Source organism: Lissotriton vulgaris, chromosome 5 (assembly GCF_964263255.1).
Source record: "Lissotriton vulgaris chromosome 5, aLisVul1.2, whole genome shotgun sequence".
In the NCBI taxonomy this organism is placed as follows: Eukaryota; Metazoa; Chordata; class Amphibia; order Caudata; family Salamandridae; genus Lissotriton; species Lissotriton vulgaris.
In genome coordinates this window covers 1,096,507,770-1,096,521,018 of record NC_141693.1, presented here as the reverse complement: position 1 = coordinate 1,096,521,018, position 13,249 = coordinate 1,096,507,770, and the positions used below count along the sequence as shown (strand labels likewise).

General features: G+C 48.1%; 1 protein-coding gene across 4 annotated transcripts in view; it reads right to left on the bottom strand.

The window, feature by feature from the left end:
• ADD3 (adducin 3) overlaps positions 1 to 13,249 on the bottom strand; it is a 462,930-nt gene that overhangs the window by 235,403 nt on the left and 214,278 nt on the right. The window lies entirely within an intron of this gene.

Below are 13,249 nucleotides of genomic sequence, written 5' to 3'. Positions count from 1 at the left end.
CTGAATCTATGGCAGGTGGTCGGTGAATGGACTCAAACCAGAACATCCTGCAGAGCATAGTGAGCAAAGTGCTTATCCCGGCAGACTTGGCTGTCAAGACAATAATGTAGCGATTTCCCTCTAGGGCCCACTTTGACTCTCTTTTAGTTGCATGTATTAGCTGTTTTAGGCTAGTTCTGCTTTAAACAGCCACACAATACATTTGTTTTTGTGGGATGATATTTTAGAAATACAGTGCGCATATTTGTTATTCAGGGACTCTTCCAGGGATTCAGTCTTAACATCTTGTACAAGGTCGAACAGCATGGTGTACATTTTTCTTGGGCCCAGTCAGCAACATCTAACGTTTTTAGGCATAGCACAGATGCGGTTTTCTAACACAGTAGTTCTTATCCAATAAACTGTCTCGACTCTTTGGGAGGCAGAGACGAGAATTCCAGCAAAGACCGGTCCTTGAATGGAGGCAGCAGCCTTCCATAAACTGAGTTTATACCCATAATGTGTACTACCCAACTACACACACCAAGTATGGGGTCCGGTGCTAATCCCAAATATTACCAATAGATCTATCTAGGCCTATCCTCATATATATATATATATATATATATATATATTAAATTGCCATGGTTGGGTTGTTCATTGTTTACAGCATGCTAGTAAGGAATATGCTACTTACCAGTATGCATCTGTTCTTGGCATAGAGGGCTGCAGAGTGGTACATTATGAATAGATCGCCATCTGGTGTTGGGCTCGGATGATTGCACTTTGTTTTTCTCTTGGAGAGTCTTTTGTATCTTGGTGACTCCTCCCTTGGTTGGTAGTGCGCATGGGCATCGGCTCCATCCTTAGATTGTTTTGCCATAGTAGGGTTAGATGGAGTAGTATAGTAGAATACAGATAAGAGTGCCCATGTAAGTGTATCTAAATAAGATAATGTTGGAACAGACACAGGTTTCCGGGGAGGCTGGGAGGGCATGTACCACTCTGCAGCCCTCTATGCCAAGAACAGATGCATACTGGTAAGTAGCATATTCCGTTCGAGGCATATGGGCTGCAGATGGTACATTATGAATAGACTATACAGCAGTTCTCTCCCTAGCGGTGGTCGCCCGTGTCTGTTGCAACTGTCTGAAACAATGTTTTTAATACTGCTTGTCCCACTCTAGCTTGTTGTGTTGTGTGCACATCTACACAATAGTGTTTTGTGAAGGTGTGCGGTGTAACCCAGGTAGCTGCTCTGCATATGTCATCTAGTGGAATGTTTCCCAGAAATGCCATAGATGCCCCTAGTTTACGTGTAGAGTGAGCTCTAGGAGGAACAGTTAATGTTCTCTTTGCCTTTAAGTAGCATATTTGAATGCATTTTACAATCCATCTGGCAATGCCCGCTTTGGAGATGGGATTGCCTTTATGTGTAGGAGAAAACGCAACAAATAGCTGTTTTGTCTTTCTGAAAGTTTGTGTTCTTTCTATATAGTACAATATGGCCCTTCTAACGTCTAGTGTATGTAGGGCTCTTTCAGCTACTGTTTGTGGTTTTGGAAAGAAAACCGGTAATTCCACTGACTGATTGATGTGGAATGCTGAAATAACCTTCGGTAAGAATTTTGGGTTTGTTCTAAGAACCACTTTATTTTGGTGTAGCTGCATAAATGGTTCTTGAATCGTAAAAGCCTGCAGCTCACTTACTCTTCTAAGTGACGTGATAGCTATGAGGAAGGCTACCTTCCATGTGAGGAATTGTATTTCACACCTATGCATAGGTTCAAAGGGTGGCCCCATTAGTCTGGTAAGCACTATGTTGAGATTCCAGACTGGGGAAGGTGGTCTTCTTGGTGGAATGACTCTTTTGAGTCCTTCCATGAAAGCTTTAATTGCTGGTACTTTAAACAGTGACAGATGTTGCCTGTTTTGTAGGTACGCCGCTATGGCTGCGAGATGAACTCTGATAGAGGTATATGCTAGGTTACATTGCTGTAGGTGTAATAAATAGCAAATGATTTGTTTAGTGGATGCGTCCAGAGGGTTGATGTGCTTACTGTTACAGTGTATAGCAAACCTCTTCCATTTTGCTGCATAGCATGCTCTGGTGGTAGGACGTCTTGCTTGCTTAATGATTTCCATGCATTCTGGTGGTAAATCTAAATACCCAAACTCTATGACCTCAGGAGCCAGATCGCTAGGTTCAGTTGTTTGGGATCTGGGTGCATTATTTCTCCATGGTTCTGTGTAAGATGCATGGGTAATAACCTTAGCTTTTGATGTGGTACTTGTGAGAGTTGTAGCAGCGTGGTGAACCACGGCTGTCTTGCCCACGTGGGTGCCACTAGTATCATTGTCATTGAGTGTTGCTGTAGTTTCCGAACCAGTAATGGAATTAGTGGTAGAGGAGGGAACGCGTAAGCAAATTTGTTGGACCAATTTATCCACAGTGCATTGCCCTGTGACCTTTGGTGTGGGTACCTGGATGCGAATTCTTTGCATTTTGCGTTCTGATGATTGGCAAACAGATCTATCTCTGGTTGCCCCCATTTTTGGAAGAATGGCTGTAGTATTTGGTCGTGCAGCTCCCATTCGTGTACTTGTTCTGACTGTCTGCTTAGGATGTCTGCTATTTGATTTTGAACTCCTGGTAGGTGTTCCGCTAACAGGTAGATCTTTTGAGGAATGGCCCATCTCCATATGTCTTGTGCTAGTCTGGACAGTTGGAGAGAGTGTGTCCCCCCCTGTTTTTGAATATAATACATTGCAGTCATGTTGTCTGTTCTGATCAGGACTGCTTTTCCTGCTATTTGTATTAGGAAAGCTTTTAGTGCTAGAAATATTGCTAATAGTTCTAGGTAGTTGATGTGCAGTTTCTTTTGCTGCACACTCCACTTTCCCTGTACTGTGTATCTGTCCATATGCGCTCCCCATCCGGAGAGCGATGCGTCCGCTGTTATCGTCACTTGTGGAATTGGCTCTAGGAACGACCGTCCCTTGGAAATGTTTTCTGTGTTCCACCACTTCAGAGAGCGATGCGTCCGGTCGTTTACCAACACCAGATCTGTAATCTGACCTTGAGCCTGATTCCACTGTGTCGCTAGACACTCTTGTAGTGGACGCATTTGTAGTCTGGCATGTGGTATTAGCTGTATGCAGGAGGACATCATGCCTAATAGTTGCATAAACACTCGTGCTGGTAGTAAGTGTTGTGGTTGAAATCTTTGTATTAACCCGACCATTGTCTGTACTCTGATTGGGTTGGGGTATGCTATTGCCTTCTCTGTGTCTACTGTAGCCCCCAGGTATTGCTGAATCTGGTTTGGTTGCAGGTGTGATTTTTTGTAGTTCACCGTGAACCCTAGGTGGTGCAGCAATTGGATTGTCTTCTGTGTGTTGTGAAGACATTCTTCCTTTGACTTGGCCTTTATTAGCCAATCGTCCAAGTATGGGAAGACATGTATTTGTTGTCTTCTTAGGTGTGCTGCCACCACAGCTAGACATTTTGTGAACACTCTTGGTGCTGTTGTGACACCAAACGGAAGGACCTTGAACTGATAGTGTTGTCCTTCTAACACAAATCTTAGGTATTTCCTGTGGGCTTTGTGAATTGGGATATGAAAGTAAGCGTCTTTTAGATCCAGTGTAGAAAGAAAGTCCCCTTTCTTCAGTAAAGGGAGTACTTGTTGGAGCGTGACCACGTGGAAATGCTCCGAATTTATGTAAGCATTGAGAGGTCTGAGGTCTAATATCGGTCTTAGGGACCCGTCCTTTTTGGGGATCAGGAAGTATAGAGAGTATACTCCCGTTCCTTGTTGATCCTTTGGGACCTTCTCTATTGCATGCTTTTGTAGAAGTGCTAAAACTTCTTCTCTTAACAATGTTAGATGATCTTGACTCATTGGACGCTGTTTGGGGGGGATGTTTGGTGGGGTAGCTGTGAGTTCTAGGCAATAACCATGTTGGATAATTTGTCTCACCCACTTGTCTGACGTGATGTTTTCCCAGACAGGTAGGAACTGTGATAGACGTCCCCCGACCGGTGTTATGTGGTCTGGGGGGAGTTCTATGAAGTCACTGTTTTGGTGTTGAGGCGTTGCGGTTGTTATTATTTCCGCGGCCTCTACCCTTATTGTTGTTACCTCTGTAACTGCCTCTTGAATTACCTCTGGGTGATGTTGGTGTGAAAGATGTGGATTGCTGATTTGTTCCTGTGTTCTTTGAGCCCCCTCTATAGGTGGATCTACGAAAGGAACCTCTGTGTGTTGGCTGTTGCAATGCTCCCATTGACTTAGCCGTTTCCGTATCTTTCTTCATTTTTTCTAATGCCTCGTCTGTGCTTGAACCAAACAATGTTTTCTGATCGAATGGTTTGTTCAATAGGGCTGTTTGCACTTCTTGTTTGAATCCAGAGATTCTAAGCCATGCATGCCTTCTTAGCATGACACTGGTATTAATAGACCTTGCTGCCGTGTCTGCTGCGTCTAATGCACACTTAATGGAAGTATTGGTTATTATTTTACCTTCCTGTATTAATTGATCTGCTTTTTTCTGGTGTTCCTTTGGGAGATGTATGAGAAGTTTTTCTAACTCATCATAATGTGCCCTGTCGTAACGTGCGAGTAGTGCTTGTGTATTTGCTATACGCCAGCTATTCGCTGCCTGTGATGCTACTCTTTTGCCTGATGCATCTATTAACTTCGACTCTTTATCTGGTGGAGGTGCCTCTCCTGTAGATAGTGAGTTTGCTCTTTTGCGAGCGTTTGAGACCACCAGCGAGTCTAGGGGTACATGTCCTTTAATAAAGATTGGGTCCTTTGGAGCCGCTTTGTATTTTTTATCAATTCTGGGGTTTAACACCCTGGCTCTCACTGGGTTTTCGAAAATTTCCTCTGTGTGACTAAGAAGACCCTTTAACATAGGAAGAGTACCTGATGTTCTCTGTGCATTAGGTAGAGTCTCTAACAAGAAATCTTCTATTTGAGGTTCTGTGTGCATATCTAGCTTGTGATATTTTGCTGCCCTATTAATGAGCTGCACAAATCCTGTGTTATCATCAGGTGGTGAAGGCTTTGAGGGATATAGCTGTGGGTCGTTGTCCTCATCTGACCCTACATCATAGTTTTCCCATGGGTCCTCCTCATCTGGGATAGTTTTGTCATCCCCTTGAGGTTCTCCCTCCCCTAGATCACTGTCTATATCTGACTGAGGTGTAGCTGGTCTTGGTGTGGAAGGTGTAGGAACATTTGGCTTATTGTGAGGAATAGGAGAAGAGGGTGTGACTCTTGGACGAGGAGAAGCAGGAGGAGTTATATTTGTCCCCATTGTTCTCTTTTTTGGAGGAAGAGGTTTATCTTCTGACTGTTCACTCTTTCTCTTCTTTGTGACCACTTTCCCAGTTTGTGGATCAATAAACAAGATCTTTTGTTTGGGATCTGTCTGTTGCTCCTGAATCGGTACCGAAGGTCCTGGTTCCGAGAGGTGCTTTTGTTTTCGATCGTCAGATCTTGTTGTTTTCGGCACCGAATGTTTGCTCGATTCCGACTTTCTCGGTATCGAGTGTCTCTTGGGCGATAAGTCATATTTGTGTTTCGACATGGAATGTCTCGATACCGAGCTTTCCTTTGCATGTAGCCTCGGTGTCGAAGTCGATGTCGCCCTTTTGTCGGATCCGACATGGTGGGAGTCCGAGTGTTTCGGTTTCAGTTTCGGTTTCGTTGCCGGGCCCGAAGGCGGGGCGTCGGAAACTTTTTACAGCGGTTTGACCGGGCCCGAGGGCGGGGTCGTTACCGCACGGGGTCGGTTTTTCGGTAAGGGGACGTCGTCACTCACGGTTTGTTGATCGATGAGTTCCTCGGTCTCCGACTGGTCCCCTTCCGACCCCGACTGTTCTTCTTCTTCTTCCTCGATTTGGTCTTCTCCGAACAACTCCGGGATCGCTTCCGCCTGCATTCTGGAAACCTCGTGTCTTCTAGCTCGACGATTCCTAATCGTTAGCTTGGAGGAGAATGCTGCGCAGGCTTCGCAGTCCCTGGATTTGTGCTCGGGCGATAGACAGAGGTTGCACACCTCGTGTAGGTCCTTGTGTGGGAACTTAGCACCACACTTTCCATGGACCCCGGGCTTGACTGCGTCGAAAAAGGCCTCCTGTTCTTCGACGTAGATCCAAGTTTTTCTCTTCGATTTTTTATTTGCAACGCGTCGGAATGGAAAATGAACGCGTTCGATAACAATACCGTCGAATTGGAAAGGGAATACGCGTCGATAAATCACTTTCTTCTGAAGTTGATCTGGAGCGTCTCGATCCTCATCCGAACCCGATGGCGGAAAAAAACAATCTAAGGATGGAGCCGATGCCCATGCGCACTACCAACCAAGGGAGGAGTCACCAAGATACAAAAGACTCTCCAAGAGAAAAACAAAGTGCAATCATCCGAGCCCAACACCAGATGGCGATCTATTCATAATGTACCATCTGCAGCCCATATGCCTCGAACTGTTGATTACATTGCTAAATTGTATTTGTTTACTCATTGCAGCACACTTGCTCAAAATAGACTACAGTAGTTTCAATAAATATATTGTAAACTTCCTTCGTGCCTTTCTTTTGTTTACTGTGGACAAGCATGAGTTACTTGGGTTACATGAGTTACTTGGGGATTAGAGGTTGATGTTCTAGGTTTGCCGAACTCACCTGCTACTCACCTGCTACTCTGGAAAGGTTAGGAGTTCAGGCGAGGCACTGTCAGCTAGTCTGATTTACGCCTACAAGTACTGACGCGGCACAGAGACTCAGTCCCTACATTCGGACGTCTTGTTCTCACAAGGCATTGATCTGCTTTCAAGCAGAATCGCTGTGCTACTTGAGCGTATTGTGGAAAGCTCACTGCCTGGCAGATGTCTAGAACAGGGACATGGGGTGCTAGTGTAGTGGTAGAAGCTTTGGCCCTGGTGGAGTGGGCTTACAAGCCTTCCTGAGGCTGCTTCTTTGCCAATGCATAGCAGATCTTAATGCCAAGCACAACCAAACACAAGAGATGCTTATGCACAACCTTGCATTTTTTTGCTCCAGGAAGCCCTAGAAAGAGCCCATCGTCCACCTGGTGGTCTTCGGTACGATCGATGTAGAAACGGACTGCTCTTTTGGGGTCTGAGCAATAGAGTATCTCCTCCTACTTAGAGGGGTGAAGTGGAGCATAGAACGCCAGCAGGGTGAATGTTTGACGGCTGTGGAACGGCATCATTATTTTTAGTATAAAGGAGGCTCTACTTACCCGAACCAGCTTAGAGGGGAATAAGTTGGTGTATGGCAGATGAACACCGTTCCAGAAGCTCACTCAGAGGTGATGGAAATTAGGAGCACAGTTTTAATGGTAAGAAGCCGCAAAGGACAGCTATGGAGCGGCTCAAATGGAGTACATATTAAATAAGTAAGGAAAAGACTCAGTGCCCATTGGGGCATCAAAAACGAATAAGATGGAAACGTATTTTAGCTCTCAAAAATTGCACCGCAACTGCGGACTTAAAACAAGGAGAGCTGATCATGCAACTGTTAAGAAGGCCAAGAGGGGCAAAAAACCTTAACTGTGCCCAGAGGAAGGCCTTGCAGGGCGAGAGAGAGAAAAAATCATAAAACATCAGGCACATTGATAATGCTCTTGGCCCACAGTGAAAAGCAGGTAACGCCTGTGGGCACGCAGAACAGTAATGTGGAAGTAGGCGTCCTGCAAGTCCAACGCTACTATCCAGTCTCCAGGGTTGAGGGCAGACAGAACCTGAGCCAACATCAGCATTTTGAACTTCTTTCCGCAGGAATAAATTGAGAGGCGCAAGTCTAAAACAGTCCCAAAACCTTCATCCTACTTGGGAACCAGAAAGCAGCGTGAACAACAACAATGGCCTACTTTGGACGCCAGAACCCTCTCAACAGCCCCTTTCGCCTAAAGTGCTTGCACTTCCTATTGCAAAATGAAGAAATGGTCTTTAAGTCAGTTGCTGGGGTGATCGTGGGAGGTACGGCGGTGAAGAAAGGAAGGGTAAGGCATAACGTTTGTGGACAATTTACAGAATCTACATGCCCGATGAGCTAGCTTGCCAACGTGGGCAGAATCACTGGATTCTATCTCCAACTGAGTGGCTATGACACTGTAAGTGTACATTAAAGAGGTGTAGCGTGGACCTTGGCCGCGGGGGGGCAATAGGGCCTCTCATAAAACTGTTGTGTTCCCTGCTGGGGAAGGATAGGCTGGCGGTAAGGAATGCCACGTCTGAGCCATGAAAGAAATGCTGAAAGAGTTGCTGGCGAGGCTGGGTAGAGCAAACCGTAGCCATACTCTCACTGAATCATTCAAGGGCAGAATCAGCTTTGTTAATGAACAAGCGAGTCCCATTGAACAGCATAGCTATCGGGGAAGACGATAATTTAGTTGATCATAGCCACGCATGGAGACGAACAGCAACACTGGTCCCAACAGTCCATCTGATGTGGTTGGTGAGGGTTGGGGGGAGGTGCAAGCCACAATGAATTGTGAACTTGGCCACATCATGAACATTCTAAATCACCTGTGACAGAACAGGGTGAAGGATTTTAGAAACATATGGGATGCATCCTGACACAGGGTGCCAGAGAATATGAGTGTAGCACCCTGGCAAACATTAGGAGTCAACTGATTGCAGGGCAAAACATTGCTGAAGAGGAATTTTCTGAATGTCTACAAGGTTTTCAATAGAAGGATGCTGCGAGAAAGGATAGGTCAATTCGAGAAGGGCGATGGTGTCTGTCAATTTGAAGGTTATCCGAAGGTCCGGTACAAATTTAAGCCCAAGCCCCTAGCAGGATATCTGTCAAGGCCAAATTAAAAGGTGGGAGAAGCTCAGAAGTAGTCTGTCCAGGCCGCAGGACAGACGTCAGGACGTTTGCGTTCACATTTATAATGGGTAGGTGGAGATCAAGGACGTCAGCTGCCCTACGCATAACCATGGTTTGGGAAATGTAAGGTGGATATCTGTGATAATTTTTAAGAAGAAACTTGCAAGAGCAGTACAGCGTCCTGCAGCTGGATCAAAGGCGGCATTGTAGGATGCGAGTTACATCAGTGTTTTTACAATCTGGAACATTTCGCAGGGGGCATTGGAGGTGCGGTTAATCCTTGCTTCGTAATAAGCTGCTTGGGCCTTTTACATTTTGGAGTGATAGCTCCTCATGACTGCTCTATAATCGGATTTGCTCGATTCTTCATAGTCTCTTCTCCATTTCCTTTCAGCCTTTCAACATACTTTTTTAATATCAGGAGGTGAGGTGTATACCAAGGAGCAGATTTGTCCCTGGTGTGCAGTGTGAGCATTTTTAAAAGGATGATAAGGTCCAGTGAGTTTTTTTTATCCAATCGGTAACGTTTTCATTCACAATCAGAGGGTCCTCACCTAGGTCACGTCTCGGTCCCCTAAGGGTATGCCTCCACTTTTCGCAGTTAAGTTTAGACCAGATGCGGGCTCTCCAAATGATTGGACTGGGAGGTGGACTGCCACTTGGGGTGTTCACCATGAAGGAGAACACACCACTGGTTGGAGAGTTCAGGATATGTAGGCGAGGTCGCTGGAAAAAATTGGGTAAAGTAAAAGCCCCTTCTCATGGGTGGCCCAAGGCACTTTTTGAGGCATTTGTTAGGATGATAGATTACTCAGAAGCCCTGCATCTTGTGGGCCAGCTGTGTCCTCCAAATGAGTGTTGACATTGCCCAGTACTGACCAATTTAGCTTACTGAGTGCCTGGCACGCAATTATGACCGGGAGGGCCTGGGTTAAGTGGCTACATGAGCCAGGGGACCTATAGGGGAGCATCCCGGTGTAGGTGGGGGTCAGGGCAATGGCAAATGCCATACTTTCACAAACAGCGAGCGGTATAGGTTTGTAAAAGCATTTAAAGACATCTTTAAAAAGAATAGCAATCCCCTCAAAGCCCCACCTTTTCCTTCTGGTCTGTCTATTCTGCATATGTGATCGCCTGAAGGCAGAGCTTGTATGATATGCCTAGATTAGCTTGCGCACAGAGCCAGGTTTCCCTTATGAAAACTATATCGGGTTTATATTCCTCCACGAAGAAAAAGAGTTGGAGTTTGTGAGCGAGTAGGGTTCTGCCGTGGATCATGTGCATGTGGATGCACCAGCTGGTCATGGCACTACTGGCGATTTTACTATGAGAGGTATAAAGGGAGGAGAGGGAGCAGCTCCTACAATGCAATTCCTGGTCATTGCGATCGATCAGAGTGAAGGCACTCTTCCTTGATAGTTCCCCTAAGAGCACACAGTTGTAGAGATGAATACTACAACTTACTTAAGGTTTGAGGGGATAAGGTTCCTGGCCCCATTCAGGTGGGGACGGATGCAGATGGGCTTACCTCTGGCGCTCCAGGGGACACACCCACTGCACAACCGCCCTCCATCCTCGATTATATAGAGTGGAGTGATCGGGAGCCTTTGAGCAACTAAAGCGCAGACCAAGATGGCGTCACAAAAAACACTACCAACGAGAGAGGGCTTTCTCAAATGCAAACTCCACTAATATAGGACTCCTCCCCAATTATAGATTGGAATTCACCCAAATTGGCCTCCCACACCAGGCAGCCAAACACACCACAATCTTGAGAGATGTGCTTTACAAAGCTGCTAAGTAATATTTAAGGAGCCCGATCTATCCAAGGATTTAACCAACTCTGTGTCTAAAAGGAAGTGTGTTGATAAAGAAGGATCAATCAAAAATAGAGAACCAATTTTATTAAAACTCAGAGTGGCTCTGGCCGCTTTACACAGGCTTAGAGTTTCCTTTCACTCATACAGGTGTATGAAGTGTCAGCACTGATAAGGCACATGCCATCAATTATATAGCAAAGCAAACACAAACAACAAAAACAACTTTTTGCACAATATCGAGTGTAGGACCGCCTTTGTATTAGGTATCAACAATGGTAAAGAGAGGAGTCTGCTCAGTAAATGCAGCTGATAAACACGGTAATGAGAACACAGCTTGGACACAGTCATACAACATCCGGTCAGGGACGATGCAAGGGGAGTACTGGGAGAGGAACTAAAAATAATAAATCATGCACTTATGAAACACATAAAGCATTCTGTGGAATCCACGTCAACGGCACAAAGCACGCTGGTGACTGAACAAAAGCCCAGTTTACTTTCACTGAATGAACCTAGTCTTGCACAAAGCTCACGTCACGAGGTCATGGACACTGTAGTGCTTGATCGCACTGGTTCTAGTTTTTTAATTGTAGAAAAGAAAACTTGAACACTAGTAATATTTCATAGCTGAAGTAAGCAACAAAAAAATACAAGTGGGGGGCGTGGCCAAGATGGCGGCGGAGTAGGACGCCTTTTCGTGCCGCTCCGGCGCTGATCCAACAAAGCATCTAACAGCACGATTTTGGGGGTGCCCACGAGCCCCTACGGTGGCGGAGACGTTCGCCTAGCAGAGCGGCGGACGTTGGTGGGGTCCCCGAGGCGGTGTGACCCCGGTAGCACCTGCGAGAGCGTCCGCAACCCACGGCCTGTGCGACCCCGGGCTTTCCAGCCATCGCGGCCCGGAGTGGTCGAAGGGCGGGGCCCTAGATCCGCCTGCAGGCACTGGAGCAGACGGAAGGCTGTTCGGACCAGAACTTGGACGAGGGAGGTCCTGACGACGAGACCCGGCTCATACCCCACCACGCCTGGGAGAGGTGGGGCACTGACCCCTGGCCAAGCAGTGACATTTGAGCGACCGGTGGACCGGTGGCCCCTTACTACCGCCATCGACCGGCCCTCCCCTAGCGGGTGGCGCCAGCGGCCTGCTTGAACTTTCGAGGCCCCGGGACGGGTCGCTGCACGGAGCCGGACGGCGACGGGGCACAGGATTTACTCTATCGCTTATTGGTGGCGGAGGCTCGGAGGACCGAAGCGGCTTCCTGGGACTCCCGCCTGGGATACTGGAGTCGCACACGGGTCGAGTGCCTGATTGCGGGGAGCCTGGGAACGCCTGGAGGCGACGGAGGAGACCGAGTGCTTGGACCGCCGGCAGGCCTGCTACTTTCCTTGGCCACGTGGGGCCGACACAGGGCGCGGTGAGCCGCCATGTCTACAGTGCAGCGCAAACGAAACCAGGGGAAGGACAAGGCCTCCCAACAACCGGCCTCCCCTGGAGCGAGTGGGTCGTCAAGGCACACTGATGATGACGCCCCAGCGACGAAGGCCTTCATGTCGGAGCTGTTTGCCTCCATCAAGGAGGACATTTCGGAACTCCGGACGCAACTCGCCTCCGACCTACGGGAAGTGCGGAGGGACGTGGACGGCATAGGTGAGAGGGTGGCGACCCTGGAGGACAGGGACCTGAGCGTGGCCACCGACGTCCATATGCTCCAGCAAGATATAATCCGCCTCACCGAGCAGAATTTGGACCTCCAACTGCACACGGAAGACCTTGAAAACCGCTCCCGTAGGAATAACATCCGTATACGGGCGGTGCCTTGGGACGGTGAGGCGGGAGACCTCCGGGGGTACGTGCAGGAGCTGTTTCTCAAGGTCCTAGACGAGGCGGACACGACGGAAATACGGATGGACAGAGTGCACCGGGTGGGCTTGCCACGGCGAGGGGGGGGCCCTCCCCCCGACATATTGGTGTGCGTCCACGATTTTCAACTTAAGGAGAGGATACTTCGGAAGGCCAGGGCCATCGACTCATTGCAATTTCGGGGCCATCGGCCACAGCTATTCCAGGACTTGGCCGCATCCACCCTGCAAAAACGAAGGGACTTCCGACCTATCACAGCGTTCCTGAAAGAGAGGGGGATCGCCTACTCCTGGGGGCACCCTTTCAGAATAATCTTCAGATGGCAGAATCGTCTGGCCCAAGTACGCACACTTCAGGCGGCAAAAGAGCTGTTGGGATTGGCAGATGTGCCGTCCTCGCAGGCCACGGCGGCCTCTCCGTCTCGACGGCGCCGCCGTTCGAACTCATGGCACAGGGTGGGGCGCTCCCCCGCCGGATCCCCTACGAGACAGCGTCCGGACCTTTCTACCAGCCTGCAGGAACGGGGGGCAGCAGTAGCTTCGGTGGCCTCGGCCACGTTGGCCGACTCACAGCTTGGCTCGGGGGCGGCGTAATCCCCCAAAGAATGGCGGATCGGCGCCGGGAAGGCTCGGGCCTTCTGATCGAGGGTTTTGCAAGTACTCTGGTGGGAGACGACCTCGATTACGGCCAAGGGGAATAGTGGTTTCATTCCTCTAG